At 39.8% G+C, this 23,686-nt stretch overlaps 1 protein-coding gene and 1 pseudogene across 3 annotated transcripts in view; one reads left to right on the forward strand and one right to left on the reverse strand.

The window, feature by feature from the left end:
- LOC148126309 (uncharacterized) overlaps positions 1 to 18,952 on the forward strand; it is a 35,059-nt pseudogene extending 16,107 nt beyond the window's left edge.
- Positions 1 to 23,686, reverse strand: part of CDH18 (cadherin 18) — a 653,626-nt gene that overhangs the window by 237,926 nt on the left and 392,014 nt on the right. The gene's annotated exons all lie outside the window — the stretch shown is intronic.

Raw genomic sequence — 23,686 nt, forward strand, 5'->3', positions numbered from 1 at the left:
GTGTTCTGAACTTTCTGTTTCCTTCTCAGCTTTTTGTACTGTTTCTTTTGTATTGTGGAAAATGTAGTTTCTCTCTGTATGTGTCTTGATGGCTGATTTGTCTGAATGCCAAGCCTCCAGGAATTCCCTAGAGTTTTCAGATTGACCTTAATCTAGGTTGTTTCACACTTTCCAGTTTAAACTATGGATGTCTGTCCATGTGCTGTGAAATTAAGGCATTTTCATTGTGTCTTCTAAATTGTTAGTTGGTGTTTATGGATGTGCTCTGGTTATCTTTTGCCTGCCCATCCTACGTAGTGGCTGTTATAGTCCTTATACTGTCTGTTGTAGATAACACCTGGTGTTTTTGCCTTTGGGCTACTTGATTGCTCTTTTGCATTTACCATATTTTAAGCAACACCTTTTCATGATATTAATGAAGTGATATGTCAGTATGCCCATACCTGCGAGCTTGTGCATATATAATAATTTGACAAACGAAATGTGCCTTTAGGATATGCTATGTACTACAAAATGTATTAGCTAGTTTGGTTTTAATGCTGGCTTCTATTAATAAAATTGCATTTTATCATCCATACTAATGTATGGTTTATTGTAAAATATTTCAAGTACATTTTAATGGGGAATGATTGGAGAGAAAACATTGATAAATAAATCAGAGATTAGATTTGAAACAACAGATAAATTAGTAAATGGATAAAAGTCAGATTTGAATGTTGGCGATTTACATATGCTAATACATCAGCATACACCAATAATTAGCCAAATGTCATTAATCCCCTCTCCCACTGCATCAATTTGATGTGTTTTTATAATTATGTTCCCATGTATCTCAGCACAATGCTACTCAGCAAGTTTAACAATAAACAAATGCTGACATCTTGCTGTTATGTTCTGAGAACCCTAGGAGTTCTCACTCAGGTCCATTCACTTTGCGGGGGCGTTCTTCCCCTTCATTCATTGGTTGGTTCTCCCCAGCAGCCAGCTATAAAAGCAGGCTGCTGGGGTCCAACCAGTTGCTGATCGCTGCGAGCCAGTTCCCGGCTTGGCAAGCACGGTCAGCCCTTTATTGTTATAATAAAGTATTGTTGCACTCATGCTCTGGTTCAGCCTCTCTTTTCCCAAACTTAACACTGGCGACGAGGGTGGGATGGCTACCAGAAGCAACATGCAACCGCTGAGTCACTAGCCGCCGATCCGCAGCCAGAGAGAGAGCGATCGGCCGGCGATAAGAGCAACGCTGATCCGCAGCCAGATAGAGTGGTCAGCAAGCAAAAAGAGCGAACGCTGATCCGCTGACAGAGAAAGCGGTCAGCAAGCACTAAGAAGCGAACGCTGATCCGCAGCCAGAGAGAGCGGTCAGAATCGAAAGATAGAAGCATCTGTAGCCGCTTGTTAGCCCAGCTACAGGAAAAGTGAAGCGCTGCGAGCCGCAGCCGCTCGTTTGTTTAGGCGCGAAATTCAAACGGCTGTCATTTGAATTTCAAACCTAAAAGGTACAGCGCGGTGCTGTAGTCAAGTCACTGACGCCCACACATGCGCGAATTCAAACGCTGCCAACGGCTGATAGCCAAACCGTGTGCTAGCCCAGAGAGAGAGAGGATTGCGAAAAGCCTCTCCAGAGCTGAAATCACTTGCCTGCCACAGGCACTAGAACCTTTTGCCGCTGCCCCAGAGAGATTTTATCCACAGGTTGTTCCACCGGTCCCATCACCATGAATTCCAATCCAGTCTTCCCAGCGTTCAAACCAGATGAGGAGAAGTGGGAATCATACAAGAACCGCTTCAACCATTATATCAATGCAATCGGGCTGGCTGATGCTGGGGAGCATCGGAAAAAATCGTATTTCCTGATCTACTGTGGAGCCATCGTTTTCGATACTGCCACAGCCCTCGTGGCTCCACGTGAGTTGAAAAACGTTCCTTGGTCTGAACTACTTGAGATCCTCACTAACCACTATTCTCCCAGGCCCTCACAGATTGCCAGGAGATTCACCTTCCATATGAGGAAGCAATCGGACAAGGAGACCATCAATCAGTACATGGCCGCCCTCAGAACAGCAGCACTGCATTGTGGGTTTGGAACCTACCTGGAGGACATGCTCCTCGATCAACTAGTCTGCGGGGTCAAGGACCTCCACCTTCAGAGGCGCCTTCTCGCTAAAAAGGACCTCAACCTAGCACAAGCCGTCGAGGAGGCCTTGGCAGCAGAACTGGCAGCGCACTCAGCCACCGAAATCCATGGCCCGACTGCAAAGCTAACGACAGTTCCAGTCCACGCCGAGGAGGTGGTAGCAGAGGAAGCCCCCAGTGATGAAATCGACGTCCATCGTCTCTCCAACGCCAGACGGCCGCAGGTAGGAGCCAAACAAGAAAACATCGGTCCGCCCAAGCACATCACCCTGTGCCTAGCCTGTGGGGGATCTCATCTGAGGGCCACCTGCAAGTTCAAAGGAGCCACCTGCAATAACTGCCATAAAAGGGGGCACATCGCGAGAGTCTGCCAAGCCCCTCAAAACTCAGCACAAAGGCACCCCCCTTTCTCACACTCTGGACCGCAGAGAAGGTAAACCGTGCCTCATGGAGGTTGACACAGGGTCAGCGCTCTCAATTATCTCTTGGAACACCCTCAAGAGGCTCCAGCCCAGCCTATCAACTAGCCGGCTCCAGAAGTGCCAGTTTAGCCTGAAGGACTACCAGGGGAGGACCATTCCTGTAATCAGCAGAGGCAAGTTCTTTGTCAATTTTAAAGCTTTTAAAGGTCACCTACCTCTAGTGGTAGTTAACGGCAATCTCCCTACTTTATTGGGGCTCGATTGGTTTCCCCATCTCGGCCTAGGGCTAACAGGAGTCCATGCTGTCTCAACCTCTGACACTGACTCCTTATTCGCTGATTACTCAGATGTATTCAGCGATGAGCTGGGGTGTTATAATGGTACCCCTATCTCATTCTCAGTCGACCCCCAGGCAGTCCCTATCAGACTAAAACCGAGGAGGGTCCCATTCGCTATTCGGCCAAAACTAGATGCGGAATTGGATAAACTGTTAAAACAAGGGGTCATTGAGCCAACAGATTTCGCCAAATGGGAGACGCCCATTGTCACACCCTCAAAAAGATGGTAGCCTGAGAATTTGCTCAGACTACAAGACCACAATCAATAAGTTTCTACAAGTCAGCGCTTACCCAGTGCCCGTCATTCAGCATTTATTACACACTTTTGAACCCGGCAGCATTTTTGCCAAATTGGACATGTCTCAAGCGTATCAACAGTTCCCTGTTGACAACCAAACAGCGGAACTCCAGACAATTGTCACTCACAGGGGTGCTTTCTGATGCAAGCGTCTCCAATTTGGCGTAAGTGTTGCCCCAGGTATTTTTCAATCCCTCATGGAGCGGATTTTGCAGGGCCTCCCTGGTGTAGTACCCTACTTCGACGACATCTTAGTCTCGGCCAGGGACAGACCCCAACTCTTCCAGAGAGTCAGAGCAGTGTTAGAGAGGTTCAGACAGCATGGCCTCAAATTGAAAAAAGAAAAATGCGCCATTGCCACTAGACAGGTGGACTTTCTGGGTTATAAAATTGACGCCTCAGGCATTCACCCCTGGAGTCCAAGGTTAAGGCAATTCACGAGGCACCCACTCCAACCTCCAAAACTGAACTACAGGCCTTCTTGGGGCTATTGAACTTTTACGCCTCCTTCTTGCCCCATAAAGCATCAGTAGCTGAACCCCTACACAGATTACTGGATAAAAAATCACCTTGGCACTGGGGGCACAAAGAAGACGCTGCTTTTCACGCCGTCAAATCACTACTCACGTCAGAGGCGGTACTTATTCAATTCGACCCCAACCTTCCTTTAGTGCTGGCAGCAGACGCATCTCCCTTTGGAATCGGGGCAGTATTAAGTCACAGGCTTCCCAACGGCGCCGAGGCTCCCATTGCTTTTTTCTCCAGGACGCTCTCTACAACAGAGCGCAATTACAGCCAGATCGATAAGGAAGCTCTAGCGGCTGTTGCAGCAGTGAAAAAATTTCACGAGTTTCTCTTTGGCCATTTTTTCGAGCTGGTCACGGACCACAAGCCCCTCCTGGGTCTACTAGCGGGGGACAAACAGACCCCTCAGGTCCTTTCTCCTAGAATGACGAGATGGACCCTCTTCCTTGCAGCCTACTCCTACAGACTCATACACCGCCCAGGTAAAACATTGTCCCACGCTGACGCTCTCAGCCGCTGTCCTTTGCCGGCTCCAGCTGAAGACCCCGCTCCGGTCCACGCTATTTTTGAGGTCACCCAACTGGACCTCCCCATCACTGCCCTTGACATTGCTGCTAAAACCAAGGCAGACAAAACGCTCGCCCAGGTGCTCGACTGGGTGAGGAGGGGGTGGCCGGATTGTAATGTTGAAAACAAATTCACACCTTTCAAGACCCGCATGCAGGAATTGTCCAGTTTGCAGGGCTGTCTACTGTGGGGCACTCGAGTGGTCATCCCGACCTCACTGCGTACCCGAGTTCTGGAGGCGTTGCACGAGGGACACCCTGGCATCGTTAGAATGAAGGCATTAGCACGCAGCTACGTATGGTGGCCGGGCCTCGACGAGGACGTCGTCAGATGGGTAAGTTCCTGCAACATTTGCCAGGAATCCCGTCCTGCTCCTCCTATTGCCACCCCTACTAAATGGGAGAGCGCCAGCGCTCCGTGGTCCAGAATTCACATCGACCTGGCCGGCCCTTTGCATGGGAAAATGTTCCTAGTAGTCGTGGACTCCTATTCTAAATGGATTGACGTAGCACAGCTATCCACGACCACCACACAAGCAATTACCAAAGTATTAACTCGCCTGTTTATAACACACGGGCTACCTGACTCCATTGTCTCCGACAATGGCCCACAGTTCGCATCAACCGAGTTCAGCCATTTTGCCGCTAACCTAGGTATCCGCCACATTTTCACAGCCCCATTTCATCCTGCCAGTAACGGATTGGCTGAAAGGGCCGTCAGGACCACTAAAGAAGCCCTGGCGAGGTTCAGTAAGGATGATTGGCACCACAAACTCGCGCGTTTCCTGATGAGCCAGCACTCAACTCCATGTTCAGTCACCAATAAGTCCCCAGCTGAGCTCCTGATGGGCAGGCGCCTGAGGACTGTATTGGACAGACTGCACCCACAATACTGCCCTGACTCTCCCCTCGCTTCCACATCGGGGTTAGACATTTTATCTTACAGGAGCCAGTATTCGCGAGGAACTTCGCTGGAGACCCCCTGTGGATCCCGGGCGAGATCGTGGCCATCACCGGACCCAGGTCGTATCGAGTCAGACTTGAGGACGGTCGTGTCTGGAGAAGGCACCTGGACCAGCTGCGTAGGTGTCTCGGCACCCTCGCTAGCAGGGACCCAGAAGTACAAAACGAAGGGAGGCCTCAACATCAACCCCACATCCACATCCTTCCCGGCGACCAGTTGACGCCAGCAGCCATTCCAGAAAGCCCGAACACGGACAGCGGCGCCCAGATGGCTGACCAGTCCGACCCAGTCTACGGGAGCATGTCCCCAGCGACCAACCCTATGAGTCCCGGGCCTGCCCGAACCGAGGGGCACGTTAGTAACACTTTACCAACTCTGCCTTCCCAGGCAGACCCTGAACGGACAGACAGCGTTCCTGAGCTGCGCCGTTCCGGGCGCCAGCATAAACCTCCTGCCTACCTCAAAGACTATGCGTGTTCGCATCTGGGGGGAAGGGGTGTTATGTTCTGAGAACCCTAGGAGTTCTCACTCAGGTCCATTCACTTTGCGGGGGCGTTCTTCCCCTTCATTCATTGGTTGGTTCTCCCCAGCAGCCAGCTATAAAAGCAGGCTGTGGGGTCCAACCAGTTGCTGATCGCTGCGAGCCAGTTCCCGGCTTGGCAAGCACGGTCAGCCCTTTATTGTTATAATAAAGTATTGTTGCACTCATGCTCTGGTTCAGCCTCTCTTTTCCCAAACTTAACACTTGCAATATAAATTGAAGCACATCTACCAGAGTTTTATGAAACCTTCTCCCACTTCCCCCCACAAAAAGCTTGAATACTATGGCCTCATGTTTTAAGAACGCTCCCTAAACTAGGAAGATAAAATTGAAGTAAGTGGATCTGGCAATGCTGCTCAGAGGTCAACAGCTAAAAGATCCGGGATCCTTGTCACAATCTGGGCTTGTTAAAATCTTTAAACTGCACCAAACAATGAATGTCTTTGTAGATTCATCTCTTAGTATTGCCGGCTACCCAAACTTTTTTGCAGATTTAGTTGGATTTTTGTTCTTGTCATCCTTTAGATCAGGGATGTGAAACTCAATTTCATTGAGGGCCGCATCAAGGTTGTGTTTGACTTTGGGGAGCCAGGGTGTGGGTGTGGCCAGATTGACATCACTTGTGTCAGGGGCACCTGTGGTGGCCTGAGTGTGCTGCCAGCGAAAACGGGCTCTTGAGCTCCATTTCCAACTGCGACAGCCTCCTGCAACCCTCTGCCAGCGAAAAGGAGCTCAGGAGGGTTGCCCTCCTGAGCTCTGTTTTTGCTGGCAAAGGCACCAAGAGCTGGTCCCTCACCATTTCCAGGGTGGCCCTAAGGATCTAAGCACCCCAATTGAATTTGACACCCCTGCTTTAGATGCTCTCTATTTACTGTATCTACTCTCATGTGTATGGATTTCTTTTTTGACTTTGAAATTATCTTGACAGATTTATTCAAACTTTATCGTAAGAACAAGCAAGGTCTTTTAGTAAATTGGATTCAAATATGCACATTTTCTGTGCTGAAGCAAACTGACATCATGGGGATTCAGGTCCAGCTAATGCACATACAATTTCTAATACAAATAGTTCCTAAAGTAAAATGGAATTGCCTTTTTTGAAATAATAAGTAAATGGATAAGAAGAAAGAAGGTGTTCATTTGGCTTGTTTTTCTCTATATAATTATATTTATAAATTTCACTTTAAGTATTTGCTGTCATTCAGTATTAGTAGGACTTGATATTTTTCAGTACATTTGTAATTATTAGTTACAAGAGCTGTACAATGCTGCAAATATAATTAAGAAAATGTGTTTTAGAATAGGTGAAAATATGAATATGGCACCTTTCAGTAATTCTTTGATACAGCCACACCTTTTCCCAGATTGTCACAGCCAGATGTGATTTTCATGAAAAAATGAAACTGTTTTGGAGAGTTTCAGACAATGCTAGTGTATTGCCACCACTATACAGTCTGAAAAATCTATTCTAGAAACCAATCTCATTCCTGCATAGTCCTATTATCTACTATAGTATAGAATATATAGTTTCTGCCAATTAACCAATCCAACCTAATACAATTGGATCCAGAATCAAGCATTATTAAGGCACATATTTTTGTCTCCATAAAAATAAACTTTACCTAGTAAAGCTGGTTAGCTCTACTATTATATGACATTTTTCTTACACATGTTTTTTGTGCTATAAATTTCTTCATTCTGTCAGCAAACAGCAAAACACAGTGGAAACATGCACGTAAATGTAATATTTATATGAAGTAAAAATGATTTAGATCCATTTTGAGTATTTACAACCATAGATAAAACCATAGATATTTTAAAAACCTTTTTGCCAGCTGAATGAAAAAGGTTAATAAGAGAATAACAGAGTTGAAAGGGATTTTGGAGGTCTTCTAGTCCAAAACCCTGCTCATCCCTATACCAGGGATATCAAACTCATGTCATCATGGTGGCGTCACATGAGATATCAGGGCTTTTTCCCCCTTTGCTAAACCGGGCATGGGTGGCCAGCACGTGATGCATCCGGCCCATGGGCCAAGAGTTTAACAGCTCTGCCCTGTATCATTTCAGATAAAGAGCTGTCCAGTCTCTTCTTAAAAGCCTCCAATGACAGAGTACCCACAACTTCTGAAACCAAGCTCTTCCATTGTTCTAATTGTTAATTGTTCTCAATGTTAGGAAATTTCTCCTTAGTTCTAGGTTACTTCTTGTTTAGTTTCCATCCAATGTTTCTCATCTTATCTTCTGCTATTTCAGAAAATGGATTGACTACCTCTTTTTTATGGCAACCCCTCAAATATTGGAACACTGCTGTCATGTCATCCCTAGTCCTTCTTTTCACTAGACTAAACATTCTCAATTCCTGCAACCATTCTTCATACGGTTCCTAATCATCTTTGTTGTTCTTCTCTGCACTCAGAGTCACAATATCTTATTTTTATTGTGGTGACCAAAACTAGATGTAGTATTCCAAGTGTGGTTTTACTAAGGGTTTATAAAGTGGTATTAATAATTCACATGATCTTGATTCTATCCTTCTGTTAATGCAACCTAAGATTGCATTGGCTTTTTTGGCACACTGCTTGCTCATATTTAAATGATTGTCCACTATGACTCCAAGATCCTCTCACAATTAGTGCTATTGGGCCAAGTTTCACCTAATCTGTACCCGTATATTTGGATATTTGAAAAATCTCCACACCACAAGCCAGGCAAACACCTGGGCACAGACAGATCCCCCCCGATACCTCCAGCTCAAACACACCCCAACCAGGCACCCAGATGAAACCTAGCGTCCTAACTAATGATAGCCGTCCATTTACCTGGAGCCAAGCTGCACTAAAGGCCTCCAATAAAGTAACACAATGTTGCCAGCCAATCAAGAGACAAAAAGAGCCAAAAAACAGACAGGAGATATCCGAAACACCAATCAAGCAGAACACAGCAAACTCCAAGACCAATAAACACAGACCAAGACTCCCAACCAATTAGGGTGAAGAAAAAACCATTCTGGCACAGCAATAGGCTGCCCCAAATTTAAATCTGAAACCACTATAAAAGCCTGACTCACAGATGAACACTATACAGAAGCCTGATGATGGTAGATGAGATTCTGCCGAAACGTTGCTACAACTTTAAAAGCACAACTACAATGACGTGGGAAAATACCCGAACAAAGTTGAATACCATACATATAAATACCCGCAAAAACTTAAGAATATATAAATTTATCTTAAATTTGTCAATGTTATTTTGATGTCAGATTCTTTTTTAAAAAGTAAAGCATATTTTTTTACTCTTTAAGTAAAGAATAACAGGCTCATACTAAGGTTTTTTCATAATCTCATAATAAGTTAATAATCTTCTTGGACAAAACAATAACACAGTCAGGCATCAAGAAAGGCATGATAAAAATCTGCTCAACAGGTCATGACAGCCTGAAATATATTATACAAACAAAGAGAATCACTCTTCAATTTCTAAAGATAAGATCTTTTAACTTTTTGAAAATATTGATCAAAAAATCAATAAGAGCTTCAGAAGAAAAATAGAAAGGAAAGTTTAGAATTTGGCAAAATAAACTTGAACATGCTCCAAATAATTGGGCTACTTCTAAATGGCCAATTCAGTGCTTGTTCTAGTGCTATATATTTGCAAATTGTCTGAAACTAATATTTAGAATGTTGAAAAGAGGTACTGGAATCTCAAAGGATTCTTCTATAAAATAGTATGACTTTTGTTGCTTTGACATCATTAGTTGGTACATTGAATTTTATTTTCTTAATATTGTTTATACTTTTCAAAATCTTCCTTAAAAGTTTATACTTTTCTAATGTTCTAATCTGCTGAACAGATTATCAGTGGTAATTGTCATATTTCTGACAGAATAGTTGGTAGTTTGCAAGCACCTCTGCCAGAGAAAAGATACCACTTTTATTACATAGTAGGAGCGCAGAAAATTGAATATTTAGTTTTCTCCCCTGGAATGTTTTCCTGCACTAAATCATATCTCTTTAAACTGCTAGATTACTTTGTGTAGAAGAGTAACAGAAATTTAATACAGCTACATGGATTTGCTCCATTTGTTCTCCAGGCTAATGATACCAAGGACTGCTCAAACACCCTTTACATCATATTGCTTCCCCAATGAAATTAGAATACAAACAGTGACAAAATATAATTTTTATAAGCATTGGAAATCAATCATGGCCCCTTTGCCAGAATACATATTTAAAACAACTCAATAACAACACCAGACAAAGAAAAAAAAATCTGTTATATATAAAGGTGATTCTGAACAATCAGCAAATATCCAAGGGAAATTTATGTGCAATTTCTACACTCGAAGCAACAACCTTTTATCTTCAAGTCCCAGATCCATAACCGCATAAATCCTCCATTAATGCTTTAATAAAAAAGGCTTATACAAGCAGATTAAAAAACAAGACAGTCTGGCAATGCATGTCCATAAATGAGGATGCAAGTTCATTCTCTCCCTCCCCCCTCCCTCCCCTCTCTCTTTCACTCTCCATGCACATCAGCACAATCAAGTTGAAACTGAATTTAATCATTTTTACTTCATGTAAATATTATATTTAATAATATATGAATTTGTCATCATTTTTCTTAAATCGTAAAATACACCATGCATTTGCCAGTGGAAAAAAAATTAACCTGCAAAAAGGTAAGCATTTCTTTTTCTTAATCGTTTTCAACTTAAATGCAGAACGCTTTAAAAACATTCTTGAAGTGTGTGTTTGATTTTAACTTGCAGGTAGTGTCTGAGTTACAAGGGTACATAAGTGGGACCAGAATTATCACTAAGCAATGCAATCATTAGGGGAAATGCCATACAACCATATCATTTAGCAATGGCAATCCCTGTACCCCCTATTGCCATTGTTAACTGAATCTCATCAGACATTAGATGAGGACCAACCTGATCCCAGACATTCCCAGCATGGTCTTCCAAGCTCTAAACATCAATAAAGAAAGTAAATGCCTCTTGTTGAAGTAACCCCCTCCCTCACCTATCTCCCCTCATCTCTGTCTGTTGGGCTGCCCTGCACAGCAGCATTCCCCATCTACTGTAGCACTAGTGATGCTAGGGCTGAAATAGAGGTTCAACTATCCAGTTGGCTACCCTAGGGAAGAGATGCAGTACTGCATGGTTAGAATGCAGTACTTCAGGCTAACTCTGCCAACAGCCAGCAGTTCAATCCTGATCAGCTCGAGGTTGACTCAGCCTTCCATCCTTCCAAGGTCAGTAAAATGAGAACCCGCTTTGTTGGGGAAAATATGCTGACTGTTTAGAGAGGGCTGTAAAGCACTATGAAGAAGTATATAAGTCTAAATATTATTGCTATTGACTCAGGATCATAATGCAAAAGCCCGCTGACCTGTGCTCTGCAGGTCCTGCTGTGCACAGCTGGCTTTAGTTATCTTCTTCTCACTGTTGACAAGTTGCATCTGGCCTGGCCCTATGAAAGAAAGCTGCTGGCCATGGCAGGCCTTCTTCCCAAAGCCACTAGAACAGTTCTCCAAATAGCACATCCCATTCTCACAGTGTTTCAGAAACCTTCAGAACATTCAGAAACCTTCTTCTCAAGCATCATAAGAATATGGCGTGATATTTGAAGGAAAGTTGTTGGTAAATGGGAGAGAGTACAAATAATCCTGAATTCAACCAAATATCAAATGACTAAGAATATACCCTCAACTCCCCAATTCCTAGTAAACCAAATCAGTTCCATGCTATTGACAGAGACAACCACAAACTGTTCTTCATGAATTGTTCTTAATGGTAACAACTGCTCCCAGATGCAATGAACTTCAGCTTCTCTAATTTCCCAGTCAACAGGACCTTGAACATGTTATATTGAAATTAAGAGGAACCCATCATGAGAGCACCTGATTGGGGAGTGTCTTTTTTTTTTTTTACAGCTACATTTGAATATAACAGTCAAAATCTGCTTGGAATTCAGTGTTGGCAAAGTGGTACTTTAAGTCGCAAGTCATCAAAACATGAATCAGAGAAGCAGATACCTTATACTAATATATATATATTTATATATATATATATATATATATATATATATATATATATATATATATATATATATATATAATATTATATTAATTAATATATATATATATATATATATATATATATATATATATATATATATACTATATATATATATATATTTATATATTTATATATATATATAGTATTTAATATATATATATATACACTAAAATCCATTGTGCAAAGATTAGCTTTTGGAAAGGAGGAGAGGAGAGGAGCAACAAATGTTCCCCTTGTTTTTCATAATTTTCTCACAGCTATGACTTTAAATCTGCAGTTTTTTAAATACTTTTTTGGTGACAGCTTAAACACCATGATAACTGCATATGATATTCACAGTGGATGGTTTAAACATGGAAATTAAGCATCTGTCTCAACCCAGCAGGGGTCCCACTAGCAAACTCTCTTCTAATATGGAACTGAGCAAGATTTTAAATGAAAAGCTGAATGAGATAAATGATAAGCACCTCAGTTATCCATTATCTTTCCATGTAATGGAAAGATGGAAAGCTCTTGAAGGACAGAAGCTGCATGTTGCCTGGTAAATGAGCAAAGCTAAATCATGCAACCTCATATTTTGGGCTGTGACAATGCAATGCATGTTTTGGGAAACTTAATATTATCTTGCCATTGTCTACCTTTGAAAGCACAAGTTCTCACATGGGTCCAGCTTCTAACACAAACTCTTTCTACTGTCCAGAAAGAGAAGCCACCATTATGCATTGCTTTGTTCACTTTGTTCAGCAAATGAAATAGAAAAAAAGGAAAAAAAATATTTTATTTCCATCTTAATTATATAAAAAAAATCAGAATTACGGAGAAGGAAGTCTATTAATCACTAGGTTATGGTTATTCTGCTTGCATAATCTGTTTTATTTTTGAGGAAGAAAATAGCTCTGCACATATTTCTTCCCTCCTATGGCAAGAAATATAGGCGTCAATATAATCAACACTCTTACAACTATGTGGAAAAATTGCTTGGCCCATAACACTGCCTCAGTTAGTGAAGGAAGACATTAGTAAATCTGAAGCTGCAATCTTCCAAATTACTGTGGGAAAGAAAGACAATGTTGGCAGGGCTCCAAGAGATCACACAGCAAGTATCATGACAGGGAAAAATCTTTCCTTAGAGCAAAGCACATTAAGAAGCATGGGCACCGATGGATGAAAAACATTCATATGGGCAGCTGAAGTCCAAACAACTATGTCCAGAGAAAAGAGAATACCAACAGGAAGAAGCCATTAATGTTTTAATTTAGGTATCAGTTTAGGAAAGAGTCCATTCTCGTAAAAACTCAGATATTACCCCATTCTCACTTTCACTATGCACTTTGCATTAAACATGGATTTGGAGTGTTCTGTTATAAATTTCAAGCAAGACTCTCTCATAGAAGTGGGAGTTTATTGAAGATTATCATACAATATACAATAATTATTCCACTGGAAAAGGAAATAAGATGTTAGGGAAGATGAATGTGCTATAAATGTCTATTGTATAAGAGTGAATTTTATGCAAGGGAATACCAAAAATAATATGGTAATTTACAAAACCAGAATTCACTATCCATATTTGAATACTAGGAGTCTTGTAAAGATTGAGGTATTTGTAATAAACTCTCCCTGCTTTCATTCAGTAGGCGAAAACTTTTTATCACACGCAAGGCCAGTAGTTTTAAATATGAGTATTCTGAAAAGCAACTTCTCTTTATTATCCTCTTTTGTCTCTCTTTCTCAAAAAAAAAAAAAAAAAAGCTCTCTTCTTATCTTTAGGGAATCAGATATTATTCTAATAGACTAGCACAGTTATTTCTGCCTTCAAATCTAACATGAATTTCATGATTTCATCTGAAGTTATAGTGTTTATTTGACTTTCCATTTAAACATATATTAGGCTAAATTATTTTTAATTACATTAAATGTTGCTAGCTACCCTGGGGAGTTTAGTGAAGCGCCATTATTTATCATTTTTGAAGCTAAAATTCTCAGGGTAGCCCATAAGTATAGCAATAGTTTTAGTGCAAATTAAGGTATAATAATAAAAAAGAAACTAAAACAACCCCAGAATTAAAGATACAAATGTAATTTATTTAAAAGACAAGAATGAATAAACACAATTCATGATACCAGACCAAACTCTATGGCAGGGATAGCCACTTATAGCCTTTCAAGTATTGCTGAATATCAACTGTCATCAGATGTAGCCATTGTGACCAATAGGAGTTACAGGTAAGCAACATCTGGAGGGCTGTAGGTTATCCTCCCTACCTTGTGGGAAGACAACTCTGTTCCTGGAGGTGATATAACTACCTCTTTGTATTATTTGTTAAGTCATATTAATAATTTTAAAGGGTATATATTAGGGCATAGATCCCCAACCTGTGTGACCTGTGGGCTCATTTAGAATCTGGCTATGTCAATCACAGGGAAAGGCTTGGCCTTTCATAAATGGCTGCCATGGTGGATATAGTGGTTCACCAAACAAAATATGGTTGTGCATATCTCCTGGATCAATGCTGAAGACCTCGGCACTAGATGTTAATAAGTGCTACTTTCATAAAGATGGGATTTTGTTCAAAGTGATCATGGTCTTAACAAGGGACACACTATTACAGTAGCACATAGTCAGAAAGTTTTTTATAAAAAAAAAAACTATGTTTATGACAACATATAACAGTGCTGGCTCTTCGGCTTTGTAACGGAGATGAGCACCGGCCCCTAGAGCTGGAAACAACTAGCACATATGTGCAAGGGGAACCTTTACCTTATAATAGTTTCAGTGTAATTTTTAATAGAAATTACACAGCTCCCAACTCCCTCAATCACAAGAAAAAATATCCATTTATAAGAACTGGAGTAGCATTTATTCACTTTGGGGGAAATCTGGATACATAAACTTTCATCTATTTCACAAAACTTCATGTTTTACTACAACATCCATGCTCAACATCTGTTTCAGTTATTTTGGTGATTTCACAGACTAGATTCTGAGGACACAAGAGATCTGAAGGGGGACAAATGAATCATTTCTTCTCATTCCATGAGCAGAAACTTGTTTTGATTTACCTACTGTTTTATGGTATGCATAGGATTATCACTCTTTTAATTATGACTACAGTATGGAAGAAAATGTTCTCTTCCAGAAGAACAGATGGCTTCAGATATATAAATGAATTTGAACAAACTGATCTCCGTTACTTATTTCCTTTTTTTTTTTTACTTTTCTCCTAGCCCAAAATCCTATATGTCTGAGAGCAATCTTCCTAGTCCTAATCTAGTATCTTAACTATTACACTATCCCATTATAGACTCTTCAAACTTTCTTCACTTTTTGTTTCCAATCCTTTTTTCTTATATTAATCTTAGTCATCCTGTGATAAAAAAACCCTTGATACCAGTTCAGATTAAACTCATCTCCAGAAACAATTATTCAGACTAAAGTAGACCCTTCCTACAATGACCTTAGCCTCTGCTACAAAACTTTGTACCATTTTTCAAAAGCTAGGATATATCTAAGTTCCTATTCATAATCTCTTATGATTTAGGTTGTAAAATGATTAGAAGATTTTTCAGACAAAAAGAGGACAGAATCCAAATTATGTGAGAAGGGTTTTATTCAAAAAATAGTGCTTCCCTTAACCAGGCACCAATTGTCCATTTTATTTTCAGTATTTATCTTTGCTATTTGATGTCTTTCTGGTGTTTTGCAGTTCATATAATCTAGTCCTAAATTCCTTAAAATTGAAATGAGAGCCCTCTTTGAAAAAAATTGCACACAGGAGAAAACAAAAGTGATTACCGATAAGTCTGGAATTGGTTTCATCGCAATTGGCATGCTTTTTATCACTAGTGAATCCACTGCCCTGCATTATTTACCTAAGAAAGTGATTTGTAGGAGTTTTGTATGCATTGAAAATCATTTTTTTATTTCTTTTGATCTTGAATGAATGTTGCACTTCCCTGCTCTTTATTCAAACAGCTTCCCTTTTGTTCAGGCTCTTGTGTAATAGCAATAGCACTTAGACTTATATAGTGCTTTACAGCCCTCTCTAAACAGCCCCCTCTACACAGTTTACAGAGTCAGCATATTGCCCCCCAAAATCTGGGTCCTCATTTTACCAACCTCAGAAGGGTGGAAGGCTGAGTCAACCTTGAACTGGTCAGAAAAACTGAAGTGAGCAGTGCATTAGGCTGCAGCATTGCATTCTAACCACTGTACCAACATGAATGTAAACATGAAAAATATGGCACTTTCGTGAGGTTCATATAAGGTTTATAGATTCATCTAAAATAGGTTCATTAGAGCAACAACTTCAAATAGATAGATAGATAGATAGATAGATAGATAGATAGAACCTGATGTTATTAGATTTGATTGGAAATCCTTTTAATAACTAGTTGAGTTCTGCAATTTTAGTATACTAATTGAAAATCACTGATTAGTGATCAGGAATCACTATTCCTGAAAATCACCTTAGAGAAACTCTTCACTCAGGCTTTGATGTGAATTATAGTCCTTTGTTTATACTAATATGCTCAATTTTCCATGCAATGGTGTTTGTTTCTTTACAGTGCTAATCCATAAAACCAGCCATGAGATTGAAATATATTTTACACACTGGATCTTTATTATCATATGCAATTCTGCATTATGTTGCTTATTTAACTGCACAGATATTACAGATTACTGCTACCATTACTGGGTTCACATGCAATATTAGCTTAATTATACACATTTTCCATTTACAAAACAAAACTAATCCCCTCAAGTCCAAAATTGTGTTGAGAGTTGGTTTTATTATATATGTCAGATCAAAAATCAGATAATATAGGTGGAAAATAAATCATTGTTGAATACCATATATGGAGGTGGTTTACTGGTGCAACTACACTTATTCATTTGCAGATCAAATAATAATGTAAAATATTAAATTCATGAACAAGTAAACTGTTCTTTAACAATGCAATAAGTACTGTAAATCCTAAAGGTTAAAAAATCTTATTTTCAGGTAAATACAGACTACAATCTGACTTCCTTCATACAGCTATGAGTTGGTTACTGTCATGCCCCTGTCAGAATCTGAATCTAAGGGGGAGGCCGAGCAGCTGACAGGGAGTGTGAGTGTGGCTCTGTTGGCTGTAGAAGAAACTGGGAAGGGCACAGTCTGGCTGGGCAGAGCAGGGGAGAGGTAGAGCAAGGCAGAGGGAATTCAGAGGAAGATCCAGGCCCACCCCTCTATCCTAGGGCATGCAGGGAAGAACAGAGAAGGGAGCAACATGAGTTGCATGGCTTGCAGGGCAGGAAAGAGCCCTGATTCCCTTCATTAGCTGCAGCTGGGAACACAGTGTTTAAAAAGGGAGTTTGTGCACAGCAACTTGTTGGAAACAAATTGTGTAGTATCTTGTTTTGTCAAGGCTTATCTGGATTCCTGGAGTCTTCCCAACTGTGTGTGTTTTGTTGGCCTTTGAAGTCAGTAATTCCTTATCCTGCTCTGTCCAGTTAATCGCTGCAGAATGGTTTGTGTGGGTTTTTATTTACAATTTATATGTACCTTGTTTTCAGACTGAATTTCCTCTACTTAAAGACTGTTTTGGGGAGAGTTTTTTCTCCAGCCAAAGGTAACTGGACATTGAGGGCAAAGTTGGGGACTTTTCTTACTTATGTGACTGTGTTGCTTTGTGCCACGTCCCAGGTCATCACAGTTACGTATATAGCAGATCAACTCTAGGCATAATATATGTTCTTTCAAGAATGTTCCTATCATGTTTTCAGTTTATAGTTTTCCTAATATGTCTTTTCCAAATAGGCAATTTGAAGTTGCAGTCCAGAAAAAGATAATCAGCTGCGTTAATTTATTTTTATATCAATATTTGTTCACACATTTTTATGAAGCAATATGTTGTATTGGCTTATCATTTATAGCAGTAAGCTAATCATATTAATAATTGTTATTTCAAAAGCTGCCTAGAAGATTCAGCAGTAAAGGAGCTATTATTATGTGCTTGTATAAAGAATTCTAAAAATTTGGTATAAACAGCTTATTTGCTTTCAATTCTCAAACAGAAAAAAAAAAATGTACCGCCATTGTTTCAGATTGAATAGAACCTGCAATCAATACAACTGATGAAAATATACCCATTTAATAATCATCAATGTAGTGGGGGGGGAATTGGGTTCGGAATATAAAATTTCATTGCTCATAATAATACATGTTTTATTATTCCCTAGCCTAAAATGAGTAAAACTGTTGATAATTAACCACTAGAAGTAGTTCCAGATAATATCCCATAATTTACTACACTAATAGAGCTATTTATTTGACTACAGTAGCAAAACATTTTTATGACACTAGCAAGTCTAGTAGTGCCTGTTAGTGTACACACCATAGTTGTTTATATTAATTCCTTTCTTTCCACTTGATGAGAAACTGCCTTGTTTATAGATTTATTTAATGTAATAGCCCCACCAGTGGGAAAAGAAAGGTTTTTGACTGCAGTTAAACCATCAAGCCACAGTTTCTGTTTCTACTTTGAATCTTATTTATCATTTAGAGCAGGGGTGTCAAACTCTATTTCACTGACGGCCATATTAGGCTTCTATTTGACCTCGGGAGTGGGGTGGGTGTGGCCAGGGTGGGTTTGTCAAGCTTGACATCACTTGTGTCAGAGGCATCTGTGGTGGCCACAATTGCACATGGTGATGCAGCCGTGGTCTGGTTTCTGGATGGTAGTTGCCTTTCGTCTATGGAATGGGTTTGGGTTTGAGTCTGGTGAGGGAGATTGGTGGTGGCATCATGTGTTGTTTTGGGTCCTCTGTTGGTTTTTGTGGCTGGGACTCATTTATTGATAAGGTCTAGTTTCCAGATGTCTGGTAGGTGGGAGGTATTGTCCCATTTATTCATGTTATGGGGATGTTTCTCTATTTCGAAGGCTTCCCTGATTATTCTCCAGGTTGCGGGAATCACCGCCATCCATAGCCACCCATCGCTGCCACCACTGATCGCTGTCAACAATCACCTTCACTGTTGCTTATTGCCACCAATTGCCTTCACTGCCGCCAACAGTTGCCGGCGGTGGTGATCGGCAGCTGTAGTTGGAAGCAGTGATCGGCGGTGGTGATAAGCAGTGGCAGAGAGATCTCCACTGCCTGGAACAGACCAAAAATGAAATGTGTGGAGGCTGAAAATGGGGTGCACAGAGTTGAAAAAAATGGGACACATTGAGGTAAAAAATGGGGCACGTGGAGGCCAAAAACAGATGAAGGGTGGGGCTGGCGGGTAGAATGGGGCTTTGGCAACATTCACTCTATAAGATGCACAGACATTTCCACCCACTTTTTTGTGGGGGGAATGAAGTGTGTCTTATAGTTCAAAAACATAAATACAATGTGTGTGTGTGTGTTACATATACTTGTATGCTGAAAGCAGTATATGTTTTTCTAGACATATTATGTTTACTATGTTTTACTGTAAGCTCTTTGGCTACATGTCAGGCAGATGAAAAGAAATATTTTCTACTACTGAATTATGGCGGCCTTAGAATTCATATAAATTCATATTCCATGTTTTTCTTCAAATACTTTTGAAGTATTCAGCTTGCTAATTTACCACAATGGTTTTATTAATCAGTGAACAAGCTGATATAAATCTACTGACAGTTTATTTCTTCTTGCTAAATGATCAAGTAGGACCTGCTGAAGACCTCGAGTCTGCAAATATTTTTCTTGAGCAAGAACTTAGTTTGAATTCATGTAAAGTTCGTGCATCATATTACAATTCAATAACTGAAAACTGAGTACAATTTGTGAAGAATGAGGGCTACGTTATATAAACCAAATGAAAGAAAACCATTTCATTGGCCTGATGGACTATGCTATTTTGCTAAGTAGCAGGGAGTCTCCACATCACATATTCTTGGAACATTGGATACAACATGAATATTCTATATTCCATTAATCTGATGTATCCAGTTCTATATCAATATGTTTGCCCTTAGTTGGGAGTCTTCCTGTCTTTGCTTTTGAAAATATATTATCATACTTTAATGTAGGTCCTACTGATGCATAAATAGAGTGTTAATGAAAAAGTAACAGCTGCATTTGAAATGTATTTCATTTATTTCATAAACAACTTCATTAACATGCAGCATGTTAGCATAAAAAAACAAATTGCCCCTTAGATTTATAATCAGTTGTACCAACTTCAGTTTCAATAAATGCAATCAAATGCTTCCTGTAATTACCAAATTCTTACACAGATGAATAGGAACTCTGACTCATTCCTCTATGGCAAACTGCTTCAAGCCAATAACATTTGAAGGAGTTTTCTATCATGAACTGTTCATAACATTTCTGTGGGGTTTAAGGATGGACTTTGTCCTGGACAATCCAAGCCGCTCAATTTATTTTCTTCATCTATTCTTTTGTAGGACTGCCCTTTATGCTTGTGGTCACTGTCTTGCTCTGTGAACCCCCTCTGCTTTAGCTTCAGGGGACAGACAAAGGGCCTAAAGCTTTCCTGTAGAATTCTTGTTTTTTCTTCAGTGACAGCAAGCTGTCTGGATTCTGAGACAATACCACATTGCCATAATGTCACACCATCACCTGTATGACTAATAGTAGATATGAGATTTTTATTGCAGAATGCAATATATGCTCCCTGACAAAAACAATGATATCCAGGCAGACACGACTTCTCTGTTAATTGTGCATTCCTCCCAAAACCTGGTGCAATATCCAGATGCTTTTGGAGAAACTTTAATCTAACATCAATGTTCTTCTTAGTGAACAATAGCTATTACCTTGATAGTCTCTTTTTAACAAGAGCTTTTTTGATGGTGGAATCCTGAACATCGATTTAGTTATGGTAAGGCAGATCCACAGATTTCTGTATATAGGGGTTTTTCTTTTTATTTCCTCCATGATTCATTGCTACATTGTTAGCATGATTTTTTTTCCAGGAGAGCCAGTCTTAGGGGTGGGATTCATTATTCTCCTAAATGTTCTCCATTTCAAGACAATGTCTCTGCTTAAGGATCACTGGAGCCCCAGATATTTTGTAATTTTTTTTCTAGCACAAGAGACATTTATTGGATGACTAAACTTAGAATTACTATTTAGACTGAAGCACCAAATCATCCATGTTATGTTCTTGAAATGGTAACACTTTGCAAAATTACTTCTCTGAACTTAATTTAGAAGACATTTAATTTTTATTAAGCCTTCCTTAATATACTTCCTAATACAATAAAATACAGTATTTTTGATGGGCTTAATATCTTAATTTCTTAATATCTCATTATTTGATACCTAATATTAAAGCACTTGAAATATATCTTATAAGATCAGACTATCCTCTTGTAAAACACACACACACACACACACACACACACACACACACACTGTTTGGTATAATAAACTATGAAAGCATTTATTCAAGGTTGAATTATTGCAGTCACTTTTTAAACAAAATAGCAATTTCTTAATGTAAATAAAGGAAAGTTAAATTCCTACAGGTGAAACTACAGGTGAAATATTAATTTGAAGCAGTTCAATCATTCACTCAGCAACAAGCATGCTTTGTGACACCAGGCAATATTATTGGAAAAATTGAGAGAAATTTGATTATTTATTTCCCACTTTTCATTTAGAAGTTCAAAGCAGCAAACACAGCATGCCTTTAATTTTTCCAACAACCCTGAAGTAGTTGGTCGGATTAACATCATGCTTGGCCCAAAGTCACACAAGCACACTAGACTACACCAGACTAAAGACTCAAACAAAGAAGTACATCACAATTGCACATGGAAAAATGTATATAAAATTTGTTTCTACAGTTAACTCAGTGAAATCAGGAATGGCTCCGGACCAAAATAGTTTTACACTGGATTGGTACAGAACATGTTCATTTTATTAGAGATATACAGCTCTAAGTTGACCAAGGATCCTGATATGTGTTTTAATTATAAATTCTTCTCTCTCAGATTATGCAAACACTAAAATTTTAACTGCTGACTTAATCCACAAATTACAGATTGTTCTTCCAAATATTGTTTCTGCCATATATTGCATTTACATAGGGCCATCATGCATGTCCCTTGGATGGCAAGATGATCAAACCGGTCAGTCTGAGAGGAGATCAACCCTGACTGCTCTTTAGAAGACCAGATCCTGAAGATGAAACTCAAATACTTTGGCTGCCTAATGAGAAGGAAGGACTCACTGGAGAACAGCCTAATGCTGGGAAAGATTGAGGGCAATAGAAGAAGGGGACGACAGAGAATGAGGTGGCTGGATGGAGTCACTGAAGCAGCAGGTGTGAGCTTAAATGGTCTCCAGGTGATGGTAGAAGATAGGAAGACCGGGAGGAATGTTGTCCATGGGTTGTGATGGGTCAGACACAACTTTGCAACTAACAACAACAACAGCATCAGGCTTCTGTCAATATAACTTTATATAGTCATGTTTATTCAAAAACAGAAAGAGCCTAGCAGTTATCATTTAACAGGTTGCTCTTTGGACTGATATTGGAAGAAAACGTTCAAAATAATGAACTCATTTTTACTGAGTCTGCCTAAAAATGAAATTTAGTTAATCTTAGGTGATTTGCAAGTCTTAACAAGAAGTGTATCCAGAAGTGGAATTAAATTAAATTATTAAATTAAATTGCTCTTAAACAGGTTTTGAGGTATGCTTATGTTTATTTTGTATATATGTTAATATATTTTAAAGCATATATACAGTGATGGGGTTCAAAAAAATTTACTATCAGTTCTGCTGGCGTGGCTTGGTGGGCGTGGCAAGGGAAGGATACCGTAAAATCTCCAGTCAGAGGTAGTATTTGCTGGTTCTTTGATCCACTCTAAATTTCTGGTACCGGTTCTCCAAAACTGGTCAAAACCTGCTGAATACCACCTCTGCACATATATTAACCTCCTAATGATTGTATACATATAATTTTTTTAAGATGCTTTGCAGAGAAGGGGACAAAGACAAACTTACAATATAAGTTACATGTGAACTTTCTTCTTAAGTATGTGTATATCACAGCAGATGCTAAACATAATTTCTTCTCCCTTTATTTTTAATCTGACTCCAAATAAATACATAGGCAAACATTTTTATTTTATTTATTAAATTTACTTGTCACCTATCTTGCATCGAAATGACTCTGGGCAGCTTACAGCATTAAAACCTTGCAATTTTAAGAGATAAATATTTGCAAAATAAAAATGGAAACCAAAATCAAAATTATAGTTAAAAGATGGGAGGGAGGAAACAAGATGTGTGTGGGGGGGAGGGGAGGTGGCATTGCCTCTTAATTCATCAACCACCTCCAGTAGGTTGCACCCCAAGCTATTGGGCAAAGCCAGGTTTTCAGGCTCTTATGGAAAGTCAGAAGGGTGAAAGTCACTCTCACTCAGGGAATAAGACGTTCCAAAGGGCAGGAGCCATAGCACAGAAGATCCTTCTCCAAGACCCTGCTATCCAGAATTCCTTGATTGACAGGGCTCACAGCATGCCTCTAAAGCCAGCCCGGAGAAGGGCGGGCAGACTAGGCCAGGCCAGGCCACTTTACAGAAATTATGAAAACACTAATGGGGACAGAGCATATGGTTTTGTTTATGCATATGATTTCTTCGTTTAGATGTTCTGGAGTAAAATACCCTTGATACCACTGAATCATAGTAATAATTTTGTTAAGTACTGGGTTAGGTTGTGTTTGACTTCTTTAATAATCCTGGTATAAAATTCCCTAGAATTTTATTATTCCTTATTCCCCTTATTCAACAGATACATTTGAACTTATCCCCTGT

The sequence above is a fragment of the Pseudonaja textilis genome, chromosome 3, assembly GCF_049901715.1.
Source record: "Pseudonaja textilis isolate UNSWEBS1 chromosome 3, rPseTex1.2, whole genome shotgun sequence".
NCBI lineage: Eukaryota > Metazoa > Chordata > Lepidosauria > Squamata > Elapidae > Pseudonaja > Pseudonaja textilis.